Here is a 20,312-nt window from a genome sequence, read left to right on the forward strand (position 1 = left end):
ACAAGATATCATTTGTTAATACTCAGATCCTTATGGTCACAGGAAAAATATATTTTTTTAAAAAACTCTTCGAGGTAACTATACATTCATAGGAAGTTACCAAAACAGTCCAGAGGTTCCACACACCCTTCACACAGTTTCCCCAAATCGTTATGAAAACCAATTCTTTAAATTTTCAAATTTACATGTAAAGTTTTTGTGGCAGAAAAGCCTAATAGTCATATTAACAGAAAGCCTTTTAATTATGAAAATATATAAACTACCCCCACTGAATTTTATCCTAAACAGTATAAATGGCAATTCAATTTTAAAGAGCAGAAAGAATAGCACTGCTCTCTATTCCACTGGATATATTTCAGAGTGGCATAATGGATTTATTTTTAATAGCTTTCTTTTAAAATGTCAAATATTTACAATACATTAGAAACAAAATCTTTATCAACACTTAACGATGAAACATTTTCAATATAAACTTAAAAGCGGAGGATACACAGCTTTTAAACATTCTTTCAAGGGGGTACACAAACAACAAAGGTTGAAGACCACAAATCTAGGTAAGAGCTGAATGAGAAAGACTGTATTTGGGCGCCCTCTGGTGGAACTAACCAAAACAGGGGAAAATCCTACTGAGTTGGCACCTCTCCTGAGATAAAACAATGACTCTGTTAAATACAGAAATTAGAGAAACTGAGTTATTACACCTAATGAGGCAGGCAAATACATGCTTTATCTAGCTGTGGTTCACCAAATTAAGCTGTACTATTACTATTTGTCGACTACACATGTAAACTTGCCCCTCCTTCTACAGGAGTATCTGTACGCATGGATGAGCTCTGATGCCACTCACCCCTCAAGGGAAACAGCAAGCAGTGCTGCTCTAAGTGCCAAGACAGAAATGAAGATCCAAGCACTTTCCTGCAAATTCCCCCTCTCTCTGGCATTAAGCTAGGCTAATAGCCACATTTACTGAGTGTTTACTAAGTGCTAACCCATCTTCTAGCACTTTACATATATGGGTTTACATGTCTTCTTAACAATTCTACGATGTAGATACAATTTTTTTAAAGCTCATCTTGAGAGTACACTACGGATACCTGGGTCTTGGGCTAAGAAAGGGTGAGCGGTTTAGGCATTATAAAAGCTCCCAGGAAGAAGCTGCTGGAGGACAAAACAACCAGTGGGAAGAGGCTCATTATTGTTTGTAGCCTCAAAATCATTTCCACTTTGATGAAAAATAAAAACAAAACCTCAACCCGGTATCAGTCATCATGAGCAAACTCTGGAGTTCCCCGGTCCTCTAGAATGTACCTACCATCAGGGTCCTCAAATGTCCCAGGATGAAGAGGCTGTACTTGGCTCGTGTGATGGTGACATTCAATCTCTGCAAACTTGCCAGAAACCTAAGCAATAGAAGGAAAAAAAAAAGAGTTACTTCTTTCTTCAGAAAGACTCGGCATGTCAGTGTAGGTGAGACACAGGCATTTCAGACAGCTTTTCTTGGGCTCCTGCTTTAAGCTCGTGGTGCAGGACCCGACACAGAAGCAATTCCCATTAAGGACAGCAAACAAACAAGAGGCCCAGTGCTTTCCTTCAAAGTGATGCATCTGTCTGTCGATTTCCTATTTTGACTTGGATGAGATATTGGAAATTTTAATGGTATGATTTTTAAGCCTTCAAAGATCCTAAAAATATGATAGTAGATCAATTATGACACATACCATGGAGAGGAGCATGCCCCTGCAAAATATACTGGATTCAATAATCTGTTTCACTCTTATCAAGTGAAACAACAGATTCACACTGTGACATGGGTTAATACACAAGGTACCAAGAGAAGCAGACCTAACAGTGGATCAACTTCACAACTTAAAAAAGAAACCTTCATGATATTACTCAATTTTTTATAAAAGAAAATAGAGCAAATGATGGTATTCTCTAACAGTGATTAAAAAGATCTAACTCTGGATCATAAACAAGCAAAGAATCAATGATGACAGTTACCCACCCAATTGAGCCTTGCATGGCATTTGCTCTGACACATGTAACAATAATACAGTCTTTCTCACGACCCTGGAAGGCATCCACGGTATCTACTTCTGCTGGCCTATTTACGAAGAGAGAAACATATTTGCTGAAAAAAGATAATTATTAAATATACATATTTATACAGTAGTATTTCTTACTTTTGTAGTGCTATCTTTTTAAACTGGAGTAGAATTCACATAACACAGAATTCACCATTTTAAAGCACACCATTTGGTGGTGTTGAGTCCATTCACTACAGTGTGCAGTCATCACCAATATCTAATTTCATAGCATGTCCATCACCCAGGAGAGAAGCCCTGTGCCTATCAGCCATCAGTCTCTATCTCCCCCTCCCCAGGCCCTGGCAACCACTAATCTACTGTCTGTCTCTATGGACTTTTCTACATGGGAAATTTCATATAAATGGAATCATAAAATATGGGACCTTTTGTGTTGGGCTTCCTTCACCTAGCATAATGTTTTCAAGGTTCATCCGTGTCGTAGACTGGTAACAGTACTTCATTCCTTCCACGACTGACTATTCACTCGTACAGATACACAATTTACTTCTTACCTATGTACCATTTTGGGACATTTGGGTTGTTTCCACTTTTTGACTATCATGAATAATGCTGCTACGAACATTCATGTACAAGCTTTTGTGTGAACCCTTTCTCAATTCTTTCAGGTATGTACCTAGGAGTGGAATTGCTGGGTCACGTGGTAATTCTATGTTCAACTTTAGGAGGAACTGCCAAACTGTTTTCTGCAGTTTCTCATCAGCAATGTGTAAGTATTCTAATTTCTCCACATCCCTTCCAAAACTTGTTATTTTTTTTTTTTGTAATGATAGTCATCTTGGTGGGTGTGAAATGATATCTCCTCACTGTGGTTTTGATCTGCATTTCCCTCATGACAAATGATGTGGAGCAGCTTTTCATGTGCCTGTTGGATTTCTGTTTATCTTCTTTTGAGAAATGCTCTTCACATCCCTTGCCCGCTTAAAAAGTTAGATTATCATTTTATTAAGTTGTATGAGTTCTTTATATATGCTGGATATGACTTGTCAGATAAATATTTTGCTTAAAAAGTTAGATTATCATTTTATTAAGTTGTATGAGTTCTTTATATATGCTGGATATGACTTGTCAGATAAATATTTTGCAAGTATTTTCTCCCACTCTGTGTGTTGTCTTTTCACTCTTTTGATAGTGTGTCCTTTGAAACACATAAGTTTTTAGTTTTTATGAAGGCCAATTTACTTCTCCTTTGGTTACTGGTGCCTGGGTATCATATCTAAGAATCTGTTGCCTAATCTGAGGTCATATAAATTTACCTTTGTTTCCTTGTAAGTTTTATAGTTTTGTCTCTTAGACTCAGAGCACTCATTCATTTTGAGTTAATTACTCTATACAGTGTGAGACAGGGGTCTAAATTCATTCTTTTGTGGGTGGATATCCAGTTATTCCAGCACCATTTGTTGAAAAACTATTATTACCCCAATGAGTAGGCTTGGCACCCTTGTTGAATATCAACTGGCCATGAATGTATGGATTGATTTCTGGAATCTCACTTCTATTCTATTGGTCTATATATGTCTACCCTTATGACAGTACCAGTGTTGATAGCTTTGTAGTAAATTTTGAAAGAGGGAAGTGTGAGCCCTCCAACACTGTTCTCTGTCAAGCTATTTAGGGTCTCTTGCACTTCCATGTGAATTTTAGAATAAGCTTGTCCATTTCTGTAAAAGAAGGTAGCTGGAATTTTGACAGAGGTAACAATGAATCTGTAGATCAACCTGGGGAATGGTGCCATCTTAACAATATTAAGTCTTCCGATCCATGGACATGAAATGTCTTTACATTTATCTAGTACTTTAAATTCTTTCAACAACGTTTTGTCCTTCTGTGTATGAGCTCACACTTCTTTGGTTACATTTACTCCGAAGTATTTTGTTCTTTATGATGCTAGTGTAAATGGAATTTTAAGAAATTTTCCTTTTCAGACTTCTCTAGAGTGTAAAGAAATACAACTGATTTTTGTATACTGATCTTGTACCTTACAACTCTGCTGAACTTGTTTATAAGGACCAGTAGTTTGCATAGATTTTTTTAGGTTTTTCTAGATGTAAGAGTATGCCGTTTGTTTTTTGCTGTAGTTGTTGTTAGTTTTTTTTGTGTGTGTGTTTTTTTTTTTTTTTGGTTTTTGGATTTTTTGTGGCCACACAGCACGCAGGATCTTAGTTCCCTGACCAGGGATCAAACCCATGCCCCCTGCGGTGGAAGCATGGTGTCTTAACCACTGGACCACCAGGCAAGTCCCAGATTATGCCATTTGTTAAGAGACACTTTTACTACTTCTTTTCCAATATGGATGCCATTTATTTCCTTTTCTTGCTTAATTGCTCTGCATAGAACTTCTAATACAGTGCTGCACAGAAGTAGTGCAAGTAGAGAGAGTAGAGAGTGGCATCCTTCCTCATCATAGGGGGAAAGCTTTCAATCTTAGCATCAAGTATGATGTGTTAGCTGTGGGTTTTTCATAGATGCTCTTTATTAGGTTGAGGAAGTTCCCTTCTCTTCCTAGTTTGTTGAGTATCTTTATCATGAAAGGTTGCTGCATTCAGTCACATGTCTTTTCCACATTTATTCAGATGATCACCATCATGTGGGGTTTCCCCCTTTAATACGGTATATCACACTGACTGATTTTCATATGTTGAACCAACCTTGCATTCCTGAGATAAATTCCACTTGGCTGTGGTAAATAATCCTTTTAATATGCTGTTGAGTTCAGCTGCCATTATTTTGTTGAGAACTTCTGCATCCATATTCATAAAGGATATTGGTCCATAGTTTTCTTTTCTGGTGATGTCTCCATGGCTTTGGTATCAGGGTAATAATGGCCCCATAAAATGAGTTAGAAAGTGTTCCCTTCTATTTTTTGGAAGCATTTGCATAGGACTGGTGCTAATTCTTAATGTTGGACAGAATTCACCTGTGAAGCCTGATCCTCTGTTTTTCTCTGTTGGAAAGTGATTACTAACTCACTCTTTTTACATTTAATAGGTCTATCAAAGTTTCTGGCTTTTCCTAGAGTCAATTTTGGTACTTTGTGTGTTTCTAGGTGCAGAAACTTTTGAGTTAATGGATTTCTAATATTTAATTTTTTTATTTTACTGTTGAGGCATAAAGGAGACAAAAACATGATCTTCACCCTATACATGAAGGCACTAAAAGGGTTAAATAATTTATTGTAAGTGAAAATGTGAATACATGATTCTCAGTAGAGTTAGAATTCAGATAACAAGTCATCCAACTAAAGGTAAAGGCCTGAAGAATTTCTCAGTCACTTCCATTGTCAAGTGTAACGGTGATGACATTTGAACTGGCAGGAGGCACTCCATCTGCAGGGGCTACACGTGTAACCACACTCCCTCCCAGCACAAGTCTATGGAGCCAGGGTCCTAGTCTCCTTGTTCTATACTACCAGGGTCTAAGACCACTCCCTAGAGTTAAGTTTCCTTTGCTTCTTTCCTTCTATCCCCTCTTTCTTCTTTTTAATTCAACAGAAAAACTCAAAATCTCTGTAAAAATAGAGATGCCTCACCCTTTTCTATCAAACTCTTTGTCCAAATCCTTCTGAATCATCGTCTTCTGAGCCTTGTAATGGGTTATTATGCCAATGTTTCGGAAAGTAACATCCCTTCTTCTGTCTTTCATAAGTTTAATTATTTCCATTACCAGTTTTATTTCTTGAACATTTACATATGAGCTAAATAAGATGAAAACAAAAAAATACAACACATCAAAACTAATAGCAGTCCAATTGCTAAGTTAAGTTCCACTTGGTTTTCCACTACAGTAAAGGGTACATAGGTAGGTTTCATCTTTATTCAGTCAGCAGTGATTCAAAGAGGCTGTTATAATGACCATTAATATTGTACATATGAATAAATATAAAAATAACTGCCCAGTGAAACACAAAGTTGTAGGAGAGAAAAGTGGTTCGAGTTACGTGATGTTAAGGCACCAGTTTCTTCACTTATTAAAACAGGGATAGCCACAGTGAGAACGAAAGTATTCATAATAATAATGAAGATATGACTAATGAATAGCTAACATTAAGGATTGACTATCTTCCCAACACTGAGAAAAGTGCTTCAGATGTACTACCTTCCTGCATTCCCCACCACAGGTCATGCAGATCATGCACCACATGACCGAGAGAATGGCAGCCACACGGACTAAATGTGACCCGGCTCCCAGAGATGAACAAACACGGGGCCCTACAGCAGGATCACGTCCTCTGTCCTTGCTGGCCTCATCCTGCACTCCCAACTCATCTCCTGAACTACAATGCGTTCCCTCATCACCATACCAAATGCAACATGTGTGCACACTGGGGGATGCCCTGCACGCGCAACTTTATTCCCGAGGCTACCTTATCTGTCTCACTTTAAAGCCTTAAATATTCACTATTCTAATTTCAAGACTTACTATACGGACAAGCCAGTCAGCTAGCTTTCTTTTCCATACCTGAAAGCTTTATTTGGTCACCTCTCAGGCCAACTCTCTTCCCGTGAACATCCATCTCCATAATACTTATGCGGTAAACTCTCAATCCCCTGCTCCATTCCAACAGACCCCACTACAACTTCCACAGTCCCTCTGGAATAGCAACCCCCCAGCCAACTGCTCCGTATTTCTAACTTCTTCACTGAGGGGCCCCTCCTTCCACCACTATTAACTAATATCTTATTCTCATGGAGGACACCACTTGCTTTGCAGCTCTCTCTTGACACAGAGGTGGAATTTCTATTTCTTCATACGTCATGATGCAGGGGTGGCATTTCTATCTGTGCTAACAAATGCAGCCTCCGGGCTCCTCCTCCTTTATTCTCTCACAAGAAGCCCCGGCTCCTCTGAGGTGCTTGCTAATTAGCAACCACTGCTCCTTTTGTGCTGTCATTCACAAACCACCTGATTCACAATCCAACATGCTGGAAGTATTGTCCACCCTCTGCCTCACACCTTGATTCAACTGTATCTGTACTTATCCGTCACAATACTTAACCCAACTGGAACCATTAATCACCACGGTGATGGCCTGGTTAATGTCTGTCTCGCCTGTTGGACCACAGCAGCCTTGCACTGGGGCCACGTCTGTTTTACTCACAGCTGGGATCTCAGCATGGATCTACTGAAGTGCTGACCGCATTTTAGGTAACATAACCCCCATTACCCAGTTAAGAAAAAAAAAATCAAGACTGAAATATATAAAGACATCAGTAATTTATGATTGAAAAGGTGAAGTTATCAACCCAGCTAAAAGAAAATGATTGTGCACTGGCACTAGGCAGAGAGATTTATATGGAAAGTATTTTGAATTTAAATATGAACAGAAACAATACAAAAATTCTGGGACCATCAGTGGGGACTGAAGAAAAAGGAGAACTTACTCATTATCCCGCTTTTCTGAACCATCTTCAACATCAAACACGAGGTAGGGTTGAAATGGCCAGTCAGATGAACACCGAATGGTCTCTGTCATTCTACAAAAGAGCAGCCACCATTTAGAATGCAAGTCAAATTACAAGAGAAAATGTTTTAGAATTATTATTACTATTTGTTCTTTCTGTGGAAGAGAGCAAGGGAAAGTTAAGAGGACAAGAAGGACCTTCTTTTTAAATAAAATTAAATACTTGTAAATAACATATTTTAGTGAGAGGTAGCAGGTGAATTTCATTTCTATTCTAGTACTAGGGAGAATGACCCATGTAAATTAAAATATAACAATCATGATTGGAAAGTTACTCATAATACAGTAAGTGAAAAAAGCATGCTACAGTATACTATGTAGAGCATGGTGTGCTTTTTTCCTCCAAAAAAAGGAGAAAAAGTAAAAAAAAAAGATGTGCATAGTACAAGGACTGGAAGTAGATATAACAAAATGTTACCAGTGATTACTTCTGGGTAGTATCAATAGGGGTTGGGTTTATCCCTTTCTTTTCATTTATCTGCATTTGCTACAATCAATAGGACTTTTTTTAATTAAAATTATTAAACCTTTGTGTTTTTAATAACAAGACCTAAAAGCACAACAAAAGAGCTATTCTTCCTAAGCAGCCAAACCTACAAATAAAACAGGTGAACATGCAATGAACAGAGCTCACCTATTTGTTTTCAAGTTCCTGTTATAAATGTAATTAGAAGGGAAGAGACATATGTCTGGGTGCATCCTGTACTGAATGGTGAGCTGTAAGACAGGCAGCCTGCCAATCACGTTGTGCTCCACGTTCTCTTCCAGAAGGTTGTAGAAGCGGGCCATCATCGACTGGTCATAGCCATACTCCTGGGCCTTCTGAAAGGAGGAAAACAAAACAATAATCTGCAAGAATTCATGTGTACTTTTCCCACTATTAAAAAAAACAATCACTGAGCTCTCAAATGTACAAGGTATTACCAACAACCAAAGATTCAGAGAGAGAAGATATTTCCGACTCCAGCCCTAGAAAAGTCATGTAGCTTGACTACAAAAGTTAAGGTATTTTCCCCTTATTTAGAAAACCCACATACTGCTTATGAACGAGATGTGATCTTGTGAATGACCACAACTGTCGCTATTTTGGTGCTAACAGGGGTCACCTGAAAGAATCAATGATAAAAGCAGCAAAGAACTGTAACACAGATTTTAACAATTATTTCTGGGCTATGCTATCACAACTAGAAATAATGAATGCCATTGTAAATAAGCCTCTGAAAGACCACTTTCTTCATCCATCCATCATATACCAAGCAGCTAAAATTTGGGGTGCTGACAGTCTACAGTGAAGATCAAATGTCACAGAGCTTACATTCTAGTGGAGGACACAGGCAATTAAGTTGATTTCATAAATCCAAGAAAGGGTTACAAACCTGTGATCTGAAACACAGTGACTTAATTGACAAACGAAGAAAACTGTCTTAATGTTATCACGGTCGTGCCTTTGGATATACTTTTCAATGGTAGCATCATATCAAGATTCAAAAAATATTACGTCTTAAATAATCTAGAAGCAAAAAATGTGCTCTGGAAAACCCACTAGGATGATGCAATCTTTATGAGGGACGTTGACAATATGAGCGTTGAAGATGTATGTGCAAAGTTTTAATAAACCTGTTTCACAAACTATCAGAGTGGAGAAAACAGGCGTTACTTCTTATTTATATTAGTTATATATGTGATTATTTACATATGTGATATTAAATAGGTTTGTATAATTAAAGAGAATATTTTTAGTAGACATTTGGCAATTTCATCTATACCCCCCAAAGTTTATCTATTCAAGTTGGCTAAAAAAACTCATTTATTTCACTCTGGGAAAGAAGAAAGAGGTTTATATGAGGTAGCACATCTACTTCCAGAAAAAAAAAACTGAGTCCATCCTACAAAATGATGGAGATTTTTATGTTTTGACATGAACATATATCCCTGATCTATTTACTGACTGGAAAAAAAGGTAATTTGGTACAGACTGATTCTTCCACCTTTAAACAAGGTCAAAACCTACATACAGGGCTTCCCTGGTGGCACAGTGGTTGAGAGTCTGCCTGCCGATGCAGGACCCAAGGGTTCGAGCCCTGGTCTGGTAAGATCCCACATGCCACGGAGCAGCTGGCCCCATGAGCCACAATTACTGAGCCTGCGCGTCTGGAGCCTGTGCTCCGCAACAAGAGAGGCCGCGATAGTGAAAGGCCCGCGCACCGTGATGTGGAGTGGCCCCCAGTTGCCACAACTAGAGAAAGCCCCGACACAGAAACGAAGATCCAACACAGCCATAAATTAAAAAAAAAAAAACCTACATACATATACACAAATTTATACATTCCCTATAGCCATCTGACATTCTGAATCTAGTAACTTATTTACTGTCTGTTACCCACTAGAATGTCAGCTTCATGAGGGCAAGAATATTTTTTTTTCTTTGTGGTATGCGGGCCTCTCACTGTTGTGGCCTCTCCCGCTGCGGAGCACAGGCTCCGGACACACAGCCTCAGCAGTCATGGCTCAGCCGCTCCGTGGCTTGTGGGATCTTCCCGGACTGGGACACGAACCCGTGTCCCCTGCATCGGCAGGTGGACTCTCAACCACTGTGCCACCAGGGAAGCCAGAGGCCAGGGATTTTTGTCAATTGTCGTCACTGTAATGACGCCAGAACTTAAAAACAGTGCTTGAATTAGCCTGGCACTCAATGAACACAGACTGAAAAAAAGTCAACACACACATGCCCACAAACTGTTCAAATACTCACTAAACTGTTCATAGTACTTATCCCTAGGGTTAGAAAGGCATGCTGAGAAAATTAACTTTGTAATTATTTTCTGAATCTTCTCAATAAGCCTCTATTATTTTTGCAACAATAAGAAAAGCCCAAGTGGATTTTTCTCATTTCTGCTGTTTTTAATCAATCACCAAAGGAGACAGTGAAGTTGAGGCCTATCGACAACCCATTTCACTAACCACGTGCTAAGGCCCTTCAGGAAGTTAAATCAGTAGGTTTCTGAAATACTGCAACTATTCAAAGAATGCAGGGCAGAGCTGGCTCCTCCTAGGTCTCCACAAGCAGAACCCCCCACAGCAGCTCTGTCCTATGGACAAGGTTTTCACTCAGGGACATGGGCACTCCTAGGCTACTCCCTTGAACAGTCACGCACGGGTGTTCAGAGGTCAAAGAACTGCACTATCATTTTGATGATTCCAAAGTCAAAAATAATACTAACCAAAAAAAACCTGCTTTCTTTCCATAACGTAACAGAAATGCTGTGAAAATGGTCTGTTCTCTGGGACAGTTTATGCAGCCACTACTCTATATTTGTACAAATAATCTATGTATCAGTAAAATGCTCAAATTTCATTAAACTTCAAAACGGTCATCTAGACCTATGAAGATTACCCAAAACATCTGAATCCTGATTCTGCTGTGCATTTCTAGGAGCCATCTTTAGTGACATTTAAGAAACGAAGTGAAGGGAACCACAACTTTGGTGCTCATCTTCCCACAAGCACAGCCCACAACCTCTTTCCTTTCACCACCTTCCCTTTCAGAGGATGTGAGGGACACCGGCATTTTCCTGTACTATAGGATACAGAATCCTAAAATTGAAAACGTTACTGTAAGAATAATTTATCTTTATACTGTTTTCCTCAAATTTGCACATATTGAAAGATAAATCAGGAGGTTGGATTCTATTCCCTGCTTTTAAAGTTTTTCTTTTATTATGGTTTTGGTGCTTATGTTACTAAAATAAATCAGATACAGCCCTTAAAACAGCTGCACACTGCCTTTCCCAAAGGAACAGCCCACTGCACATGGGACATCCTCCTCCTAAACTTCTAGTCTGTGACACTCACACTGCTCCTGTCTCACACACATAAGCACATTATGAACAAAGGAACATTTCCGGAGACTTTCACTATGAAGGCTCTCAACAGTAGTTCTCTTTTCTCAGCCATTCCCTATTTATCCTTGCAAATAAGAGATGATGATCCAAGAAAGACCGCCCCGCCGCCCAAAACAACAACAACAACAAAAAAACAAGCCCCTTCCACTTTAAAGCAACACGAATGTGAAAAAACATACCATAGAAATGACTGTGGGAGGGAGCTGCTTAGGATCTCCTACAAGGATGAGCTTGTTGCAACGATGTATGAGTGGAGTAAGAGTTTCAACTTCACAAGACTGTCCGGCCTTGGTAAGAGAGTACAGAATGGAGACATAATCAGAATTATCTCTATTATTTATTTATCCATATACAGTCTATCCAATTCATAAGTGTCCTAACCATTCAGAAACATACACTTTCTCCTTCTGCACCAAAGATCAAAAATAAGAACTTCCTTTGGTTAGAAAACAAAACAACAAAAACATTCTAAACGCCGAAGCGGGGGAAAAAAACCCACACACGTTTTGAAGTCAGCCACCACTCAGGTGCCACTACCACCTGGGAAGCAGCCCATAAGCAAGAAGGGCCATGTCATGTCCCCAGTTTGTCTTCTTTGTCCTTGCTGGGCACATGGCTGGGGGGACTGAGTGTCTGTGTGCCCCACCCCCTCTCTCTTCCTTGCTCCTCAGTAGGCCGCTTCAGTTGCAAGACTCAAGCTTCTTTTCAATTCAATGGCATTTCCTTCAATTATTTCATCACTTCCATCTTTTCTATTCCTTCGTTTTGGTGAATACTGGATCTTGGATCTCCTGGATGGTTTCTCTGTACCTCATTTTCCATCTCTTTTGTCTTCTGGCTCTACATTCTGGCAAACAGTAGGTACCCAATAAATGATTGCTCAATGAATGAAGTAGAAATAAAGATGTTAGCTGAAAATACGGTGGCTCAGAGCTGTCCAGAGTTATATTAAAAATGCTTCAAAAGGTCACCAGAGGGCTTCCCTGGTGGTGCAGTGGTTGAGAGTCCGCCTTCCGATGCAGGGGACACGGGCTCGTGCCCCGGTCCGGGAAGATCCCACATGCCGCGGAGCAGCTGGGCCCATGAGCCACGGCCGCTGAGCCTGTGCGTCCAGAGCCTGTGCAGCACAACGGGAGAGGCCACAACAGTGAGAGGGCCACGTACCGCAAAAAAAAAAAAAAAAAAAAAGGTAACCAGAGATATCCCAAGCAGGAGCTAGAATAATCCTTGGGAGGGATTTTATGAAGAACAATCAGGAATCTCCAAGACTACAGTCCCGATACTGAAAAAGCAATTTTCATCATGGTGGGTCATTAGCAGCGTATTTCAACATAAGAGAATACATATGTAATGGCAGGTCAAAATCAGATGCAAAGACCACTTTGTCAACATCTCGGCAGCCACTCTTCATCTAAGACTTACTCCTTACTCCTAGCAAAGCTGTATGGCCGACTGCTTACTGACCTCATCAACAATGACACAACTAAAGGGGACACCCCCTTGCCCACGGAAAGCAGCCTTGAGCAGCAAACCACCACTCGTGCTCAGTGGGCAGCAGATGATGTGGGACTCTAAGATGATGATGTTCTGTGTCTTTTGTGGGCATCCTTGAACCTAAGAGAATAAAAGTTCATCAACATTCAGTTGTATATAAATTCTTAACTACACTTATTATGTGGCAGAATAATGTCTAGTAAATGTTAGGTAGGAACCTCAAGCCTAGAAAAGAGAAGAAACATTCAAGATAATCAGAAGCCACCAGAAAGAACACTTTGCAGTGGAGTCTAATCTCAGAACATGAGTTAATAATAAGCACATTAAGAAAAATTTATTCAGGTTTAATTTGGTCGAAGTGGATTACAATTCTTACAGCCTGACGTATGAGGGAAGGTATCAGAATAAGCAAAGATTAAGTAATTCTACTGAGTTGTGAAGCAATTATCTGAGTAAAACCAGGATCAGAACTAAGCCTGAACATACACTTTGCTGTTAGTTTTTAAGTATGTAATATTGTTCTTTTATAAGGGATAGTACCAACAAAAACGCCTGTGAAACTGACAAGCATTCTAGTTCCACAGTGGAATCCAACAACCTTGGTCCAGACTATAAGGGAATAAACTGTGATGGAGACTAACAGTATGAATGACACCTCACAATGCATATCATTCAGTGTTCAAATTAATAAACTAGTACTCTCATCATAGATTCAGGTAGCCTATCTCCCCTCCTGAAAAAGCTGTCGTGAATCATCCCTGAACATGTGATAGATTCAACCATGGATGCCAAGGCATGTATGTGAAGAGAGGGTGGCAACTGTGGCCTTCTGGTGCTCACATGTTAACTGTCACATACCTCTCCTCTCAGCTCTCTAATGAGTAAAACTGCCAAGGACAGTTAATTTAATGGCCCACAGAACAATGTGATCAGCGGCAAAAACCATAATACTGGTAAACATGGACTTCATCCTTAAATGTGGCAAGATTAATTTTGGGCTCAGCTTAAAGTTTTAATAAAAAGCTTTCCACATAACTTTTGATTTAAATAAACAAACTGCTAGTGGAAATACACATTAAGTTCAATTATATTTATTTAGCCACACAGAGAAGGTCAATAATACATTCAAGAGGAAAACCACAGCTCAAAAATACAAATACCATTACCGGTTGAGTATTACCCTCTCTTTCCCTGACCGCCAATTCATTTCATTAAGGGCTGCATGCTGGTGATGGGGTACACACCTGGCTCATTCTAGCTTTGACCAATATAAATGTTAGTTGATATTTTTATATCCAAAGAAAACTGGGAAAAGTTATACATGTTATAGAAGGATTTTTTGTGATCAGAAACAAGGAAAAGGAGTGTATGCTTTCAGCCAAAAACTGAGAAAAAAGGTGCTTATATTTCTTGGGCCACATCCCAGCCACTGTCACTCTACCTGAATTCAGATGTGTATTTTTTTTTCCTGTATCTTCAAATAGTTACTTATTTATTTATTTATTTGGCTACGCTGGGTCTTAGTTGTGGCATGTGGGATCTTCCCGGCAGCGTGTGGGATCTTTTAGTTGCAGCATGAGGGATCTTTTAGTTGTAGCATGCGGGCTCTTAGTTGCAGCACATGGGATCTAGTTCCCTGACCAGGAATCACACCCACACCCCCTGCAATGGAAGCAGAGTCCTAACCACTGGACAGCCAGGGAATTCCCCCAAATTTTTAAATGTAATTGAGAAAAGACCACAGGTTGTCTGAACTATTTCATAATTTTAAAAAAGAAAAAGTAATACCAGTAAAGTGCTACAGGTGAACTACTTACCTCTTTAATTTTAGAAGAAAGCTCCTGCCTTTCTTGTGAAACTTTGGCCATTTTTTCATCTAATTCTTGCCTCTGGAAAAAATCAGAATGCCATCATTAACATTAAATTAAGCATTTTAAAATGCTTTCCAATGGACTGCCTCACATTTCAAAAGGGTGAGCCAGTACTTTACCAATGAAAAACTGATTCGCCCAGTGTGTTTTCTCTATACCAGTCTTTCTGTATTGCTGTGTGTCAGAGTTTAGCTAAGCTACTCCATGGTACTGATGCCCTGGCATCCATTTTGTTTGGCCAAGCAGCCTGCAGAGACCCCAAACTAACACTAGGCCCCTTCACACACATGCACGCCCTAGATGGCAGCCCGTGGAGTCACCGGCCCACCAGCCAACATAAGCTCTTGTGATCAACAGTCTCCTCTGCCATCCAGTGCCTTCCCCTTATATGCCCTTTAGATAAGAGACCCTCTAAGCTACTTACCAAAACCCTGCTCTTTCAGTTAAAATTGGCCAATCCAGCCCTAGCCTGGGAACCCCAAAGTACTCCACGCATGGACTCTGATAATGACATGTGTGCCAGGGCCTGCCTCTCTCTGTCTGCACTCTCCCTTGACCTGCCTGTCATGCCCCACGAGACATGCCTTATACCTTCCTCAAGACCTGTGAAAATAAACTTCTCTATTTCGCTTTCTCTTGTGGTCTGTTTTTAAACATCAGCTCATTGTCCAGCAACCCGACAACCAGCACCCCATGCTTCAATCAGTAGGTGCTAATTTGATAAATTCTTTTATTTTTTGTGGCCCCCCTGTGCAGCATGAGGGATGCTCATGAGGAACTAGGGTTCCCTGAGCAGGGATCGAACCTGAGCTCCCTTCAGTGTAAGTGCAGATTCTTAACCACTGGACAACCAGGGAAGTCCAATAAATTCTTAATAGTGTGTATGATTCAGTTCTGTTCAGAGTACTGCAGGTACGCTTTCTGCTTAAGCAGGCCAACCCTTGGGGCACCACTTACGTGTTATCTACTCTGCCTTCATGCTATTAACAGTGGCGTTCAGTGGCTAAAACAGACTGCACGTGGCCTGCAAAGTCTGAAATATTTACTATCTTGTTCTTTTAAAAAAAGTTTAACCCCGAATGTAAGGCATACCATCTCTGTGTACATTTTTGTACACAAATTATGCTATTCCACAATGAAAGAATGGCATCAAATACTCACCAACTAGTTTATCTATGAGCTTTTAAAAAACACTGATCAAGACATGTTTAGATACCTGTAGTTCCCTTCCACCTCGGCATAAAGCACGCTGGCGAGAAAGTTCAGCTAGTTGATGATCTAGAAATTCCTTTCTTCTGTGAATCTCATGAATATGAGAAGGTAAGTCTTTTTCTTTAAAAAAAAGATAAAAAGCTGTTGATTCTAACAAATACACACATATGCATACAAATGAGAAGAAAAACTAGCTTTCAAAACTAGACTACTTCTAGGGTCTCCAAATTACCTTTAATGCCTATGCCATTTTCTACCATACAAAAAGAAACAGAAATCAATTTATATATACCTTTATTCAGTACTTACTCATTCTGTGGTTAACTTGGCTGTCCAAACTGAATTTTAGGACCTCAGTATTAATACACTTTTCTGGACCTAGACGTACTAAATTTATATCTCCACAGTTTCCTGTTGATAGAAGTCACACTTAGAGGTTAATAAGAATGCTGTCAATTTCTGTACATAATAATTATTTCTAAGCAAATATATTAACAATCAGAGAAAGGAGCTAACATGAACTATTAATCAACCAAATACCTGGAACTGCGCTAGAGGTTCCACACACATTCTTTTAGATTTGCTTCATAAGAATCCTATAAGGCAAGGATTTATTTCCACCTAATAAAAGCTACTGAGGTTGCACAAGCAGTACACTGCAGAGTTGAGATTCTATTACACTAATGCTTCTCAAACTATGTTCTATACATCACTCCATGGTAAGATGTATTTGGGAAATGGCGAGTGAAAATAAAACAAATTTCTTGACCATAGGATATTTCGAAGATGAAGACTTTTCTCTATTAATGCAGGTCTGAATTCCCCAAACAGAATCTTACAGGACCATCAAATGCTTTTCTGCAGAATACTGAGAACCACGGTTTTGAAACACTGTTCCACATCACAATGCCACTCCAGGATCTAAGGGACACAAGATGCTGGAAATTCTGGAATATGGTAATTCCAAAAACTGTCAGCATCATTTAACTGGTTTATTAACCACATTTTAATTTTAGGTTAGCACATTTCAGATATTATTTAATCTAAAAGTCTCCCACTGCTTCACTGAACTACTAAACTATAGCAATCATGCAGCGTTTATTAGCACTTATCCCAATCTGACACATCACATACTTGTTTGCTATCTCCTTCCACTGAATCCAAGTCCCATAAGAACCAGGTTTTGTTTTGGTCACAGCCTAGAAGCGCAGCTGGCACGTAAGTACAATAAACATACACTGAATGAATAAATGAACTCATTATACAGCTGTTCACACATATTTTTGTTCCTAGTTCAGCTCATTCTTCTAAAATTTGAAGCCATCTTCTCTGACCAACATTTACTTGAAGGTGTCAAAATTGCTAACTTGTGTTTCTACCAGAAAGGTGGATGAGATTTATAGCCACTATAAGCATCTAAAAATGCTCTAGAAATTAAAACAGACATCCTTTAAATTGCAGGGTGAGCTCAGAAGGATGTAAGAGAAATTCCTAGGGGCCAAAAACAAAGAGAAAGGTGAAAAACAGAGGTGAAAGCCCCTGAGCTGCTGTGGCTTCCCTGGAGGGAACAGGGTGAGGGCTGGTCACTCTCTAGATGCTTAGGTGTTTGTTTTTTCATTTACATACAATCAAATGCAGAGATTTAAAAATCCTTAGTTCTACAGAGTTTGACAAATATCTACATCAGCAAAACTACCATTCCAATCAACATATAGAAATTGTATAATGGGGGCTTGGATTTTAACGTCCACTAGAAAGCAAGAGGGCATGGAAGAGGTGGAGGGATGAAAACGACATGAATCTATCTTGGCCTGGGCTTAGCTGGGAAAAAAAACTCTCTTCTAGGACTTTCCAACTATAGGCCCATGCCACATGTGGACTTAGAGCCTAAACACATAATACAGAGAATGACAAAGGTGACCCAACCAAAATACAGTTGAGATTTTAAAAATGAGAATACAGTGAACAATGTTATACCAATATATTTGAAAACCTAAGGTGAAGTGGAGATTTTTCTTGAATAATATGAATTAGCAAAACTCACTCAAATGTAGAAAACGTGAATAAACCAACAATTAAAGACATTCAGCACACAGAAACTTACCCATCTGTCAAAAAACAGACAAAAAACAAACAAACAAGAAGCCCCCCAAAAAACAACACTAAAAACAAATTAACCTTCAAGTAACAGGTAATTCCCTGTCATATATGAAACATCCCAAATAAATGTCTGTATAAATTCTTTTTTTTTTTTTTTTTTTTTTATGGTTCACGGGCCTCTTACTGCTCTGGCCTCTCCCATTGTGGAGCACAGGCTCCAGACGCACAGGCTCAGCGGCCATGGCTTATGGGCCCAGCCTCTCTGTGGCACGTGGGATCCTCCTGGACCAGGGCACGAACACATGTCCTCTGCATCGGCAGGCAGACTCTCAACCACTACGGCACCAGGGAAGCCCTGTATAACTTCATTTTTAAAGTCTGTATAACTTCAATACTGAAACCAAAGATATGACAAAGAAAAATTATAGGCTGCCGTCAGTTAAAAAAATCAATAGCAATCCAGCAATGTGGTAAAAAAAATAATAGTACACAACCAAGCAGACCTTATTCTAGGAATCAAAGATATTTTCAAATTAGTAAAGCATTGTAGGGAATTCCCTGGCAGTCCAGTGGTTAGGACTCGGCACTTTCACTGCCATGGGCCTGGTTTCAAACCCTGGTCGGGGAACTCAGATCCCTTAAGCCTCGGGGTATGGAAAGAAAGAAGAAAAGAAAGAAAAGAAAAGGGGCTTCCCTGGTTGCGCAGTGGTTGAGAGTCTGCCTGCCGATGCAGGGGACAGAGGATCGTGCCCCAGTCCGGGATGATCCCATATGCCGTGGAGCGGCTAGGCCCGGGAGCCATGGCCACTGAGCCTGCGCGTCCAGACCCTGTGCTCCGCAACGGGAGAGGCCACAACAGTGAGAGGCCAGCGTACCACACAAAAAAAAAAAAAAAAAAAGGAAAGGAAAAGAAAGAAAAGAAAGAATGAAAGAAAGAAAGAAAAGAAAAGAAGAATTCCCTGGTTAGGACTCTGTGCTTGCACTGCCATATGGTGAGGGGGAGGGGTATATGAATGAAAAAATACTGCATGCAGTAAAATTCAACACCCATTCATTAAAAAACTCTAATTAGGTGGGGACTTTTTTAACCTGATAAAAGCGTATATACCAAACCCCAGGAACAAACATCACACTTAATGGTGAGATGTCCAAAGTATTTCTGTAAAGGACACCCAGGACCACTGGACATAGTGAAAAGAAGCAAAAATGAAAGTACTGAATAAGAAGAAAAAAGCCGTCTTTACTGACAAGAGATGTCATTTTCTCTCTAACAAAAATATTAAAAATCCAACCTAGACACTACACTTGTGCCACCTTCGTCCCAGCCTTCTCGTGTTGTCAGCCCACACCTGAAAAAGGGCTTATTACCCTCCCTCAGGGAAAGGAAAGTGAAAACCACGCGGGAACTGTTCTCGGTTGTATAATTTGATACAACTACTTTGGAGCAGAACCGGGCACTATCTAGAATCAGCACAAATCCTTCAACCCAGCATTCTCATTTCTAGGTATATATACACTAGACCAGTGTTTTTATAAACTCTTTTGACCGTGATCTGTAGTATGAGGTACACTTCACATTGAAAGCCAGCACACTCATACCTCACCAATAAAACAGGTTTCACAAAACAATACTTTACCCCTCACTACCTACACTCTAATCTTTTCTGTTCTCTTCTGTTCTATCTTATCTTGTGTAAGTATGCTGGTTCTGATCTCCCTAAACTGATTTCACAATCCAATAACTGGTCACAAGCCACAGTGTGAAAGCACTGCCCTAGCAGCCTGTATGAATACTCAGGAGATGTGAGTAAGAACACAGTACTCCAGTGTACTCCCTTCAGCTGCTGTACAGTACAACACAATACAACTCAGTCACTGCAGTAAACGTTTTCATCCTGCACTGGAGAAACAGGCACAAGTACAGGAATTAAGTTTGAAATAACAAAAAAAAAAAAAAAGGGAAAGAACTTACATTTCTATCAATGGATAACGAATGAACTGTGCACTCATAGATGAGACACCCTATAGCAGTTAACATGAATGACCGTATCCATATACAGCGATACATAAAGTCATAGTTCTCACAAACATAATGGTGAGTAGAAAAGTTGCCGTTCACAATGCATTTTCAGTTTTAAAAGCAAATGACCTCTAGATGTAGCTAATA

General features: G+C 39.7%; 1 pseudogene across 1 annotated transcript in view; it reads right to left on the reverse strand.

Moving 5' to 3' along the window:
* Positions 1 to 1,216: 1,216 nt before the first annotated feature.
* Positions 1,217 to 20,312, reverse strand: part of LOC308610969 (putative helicase senataxin) — a 56,746-nt pseudogene continuing 37,650 nt past the window's right edge. The window contains exons 14-23 of the transcript in view: positions 16,355 to 16,456; positions 16,050 to 16,165; positions 14,780 to 14,851; positions 12,933 to 13,082; positions 11,648 to 11,755; positions 8,201 to 8,388; positions 7,487 to 7,579; positions 5,635 to 5,799; positions 2,006 to 2,104; positions 1,217 to 1,400 (exon numbers count right to left, since the gene is read on the reverse strand). The product of the transcript in view is annotated as a putative helicase senataxin (transcript). The remainder of the gene's footprint in view (positions 1,401 to 2,005; positions 2,105 to 5,634; positions 5,800 to 7,486; positions 7,580 to 8,200; positions 8,389 to 11,647; positions 11,756 to 12,932; positions 13,083 to 14,779; positions 14,852 to 16,049; positions 16,166 to 16,354; positions 16,457 to 20,312) is intronic.

Source organism: Mesoplodon bidens (genome assembly GCF_964165515.1).
Source record: "Mesoplodon bidens genome assembly, contig: HAP1_SCAFFOLD_186, whole genome shotgun sequence".
NCBI lineage: Eukaryota > Metazoa > Chordata > Mammalia > Artiodactyla > Ziphiidae > Mesoplodon > Mesoplodon bidens.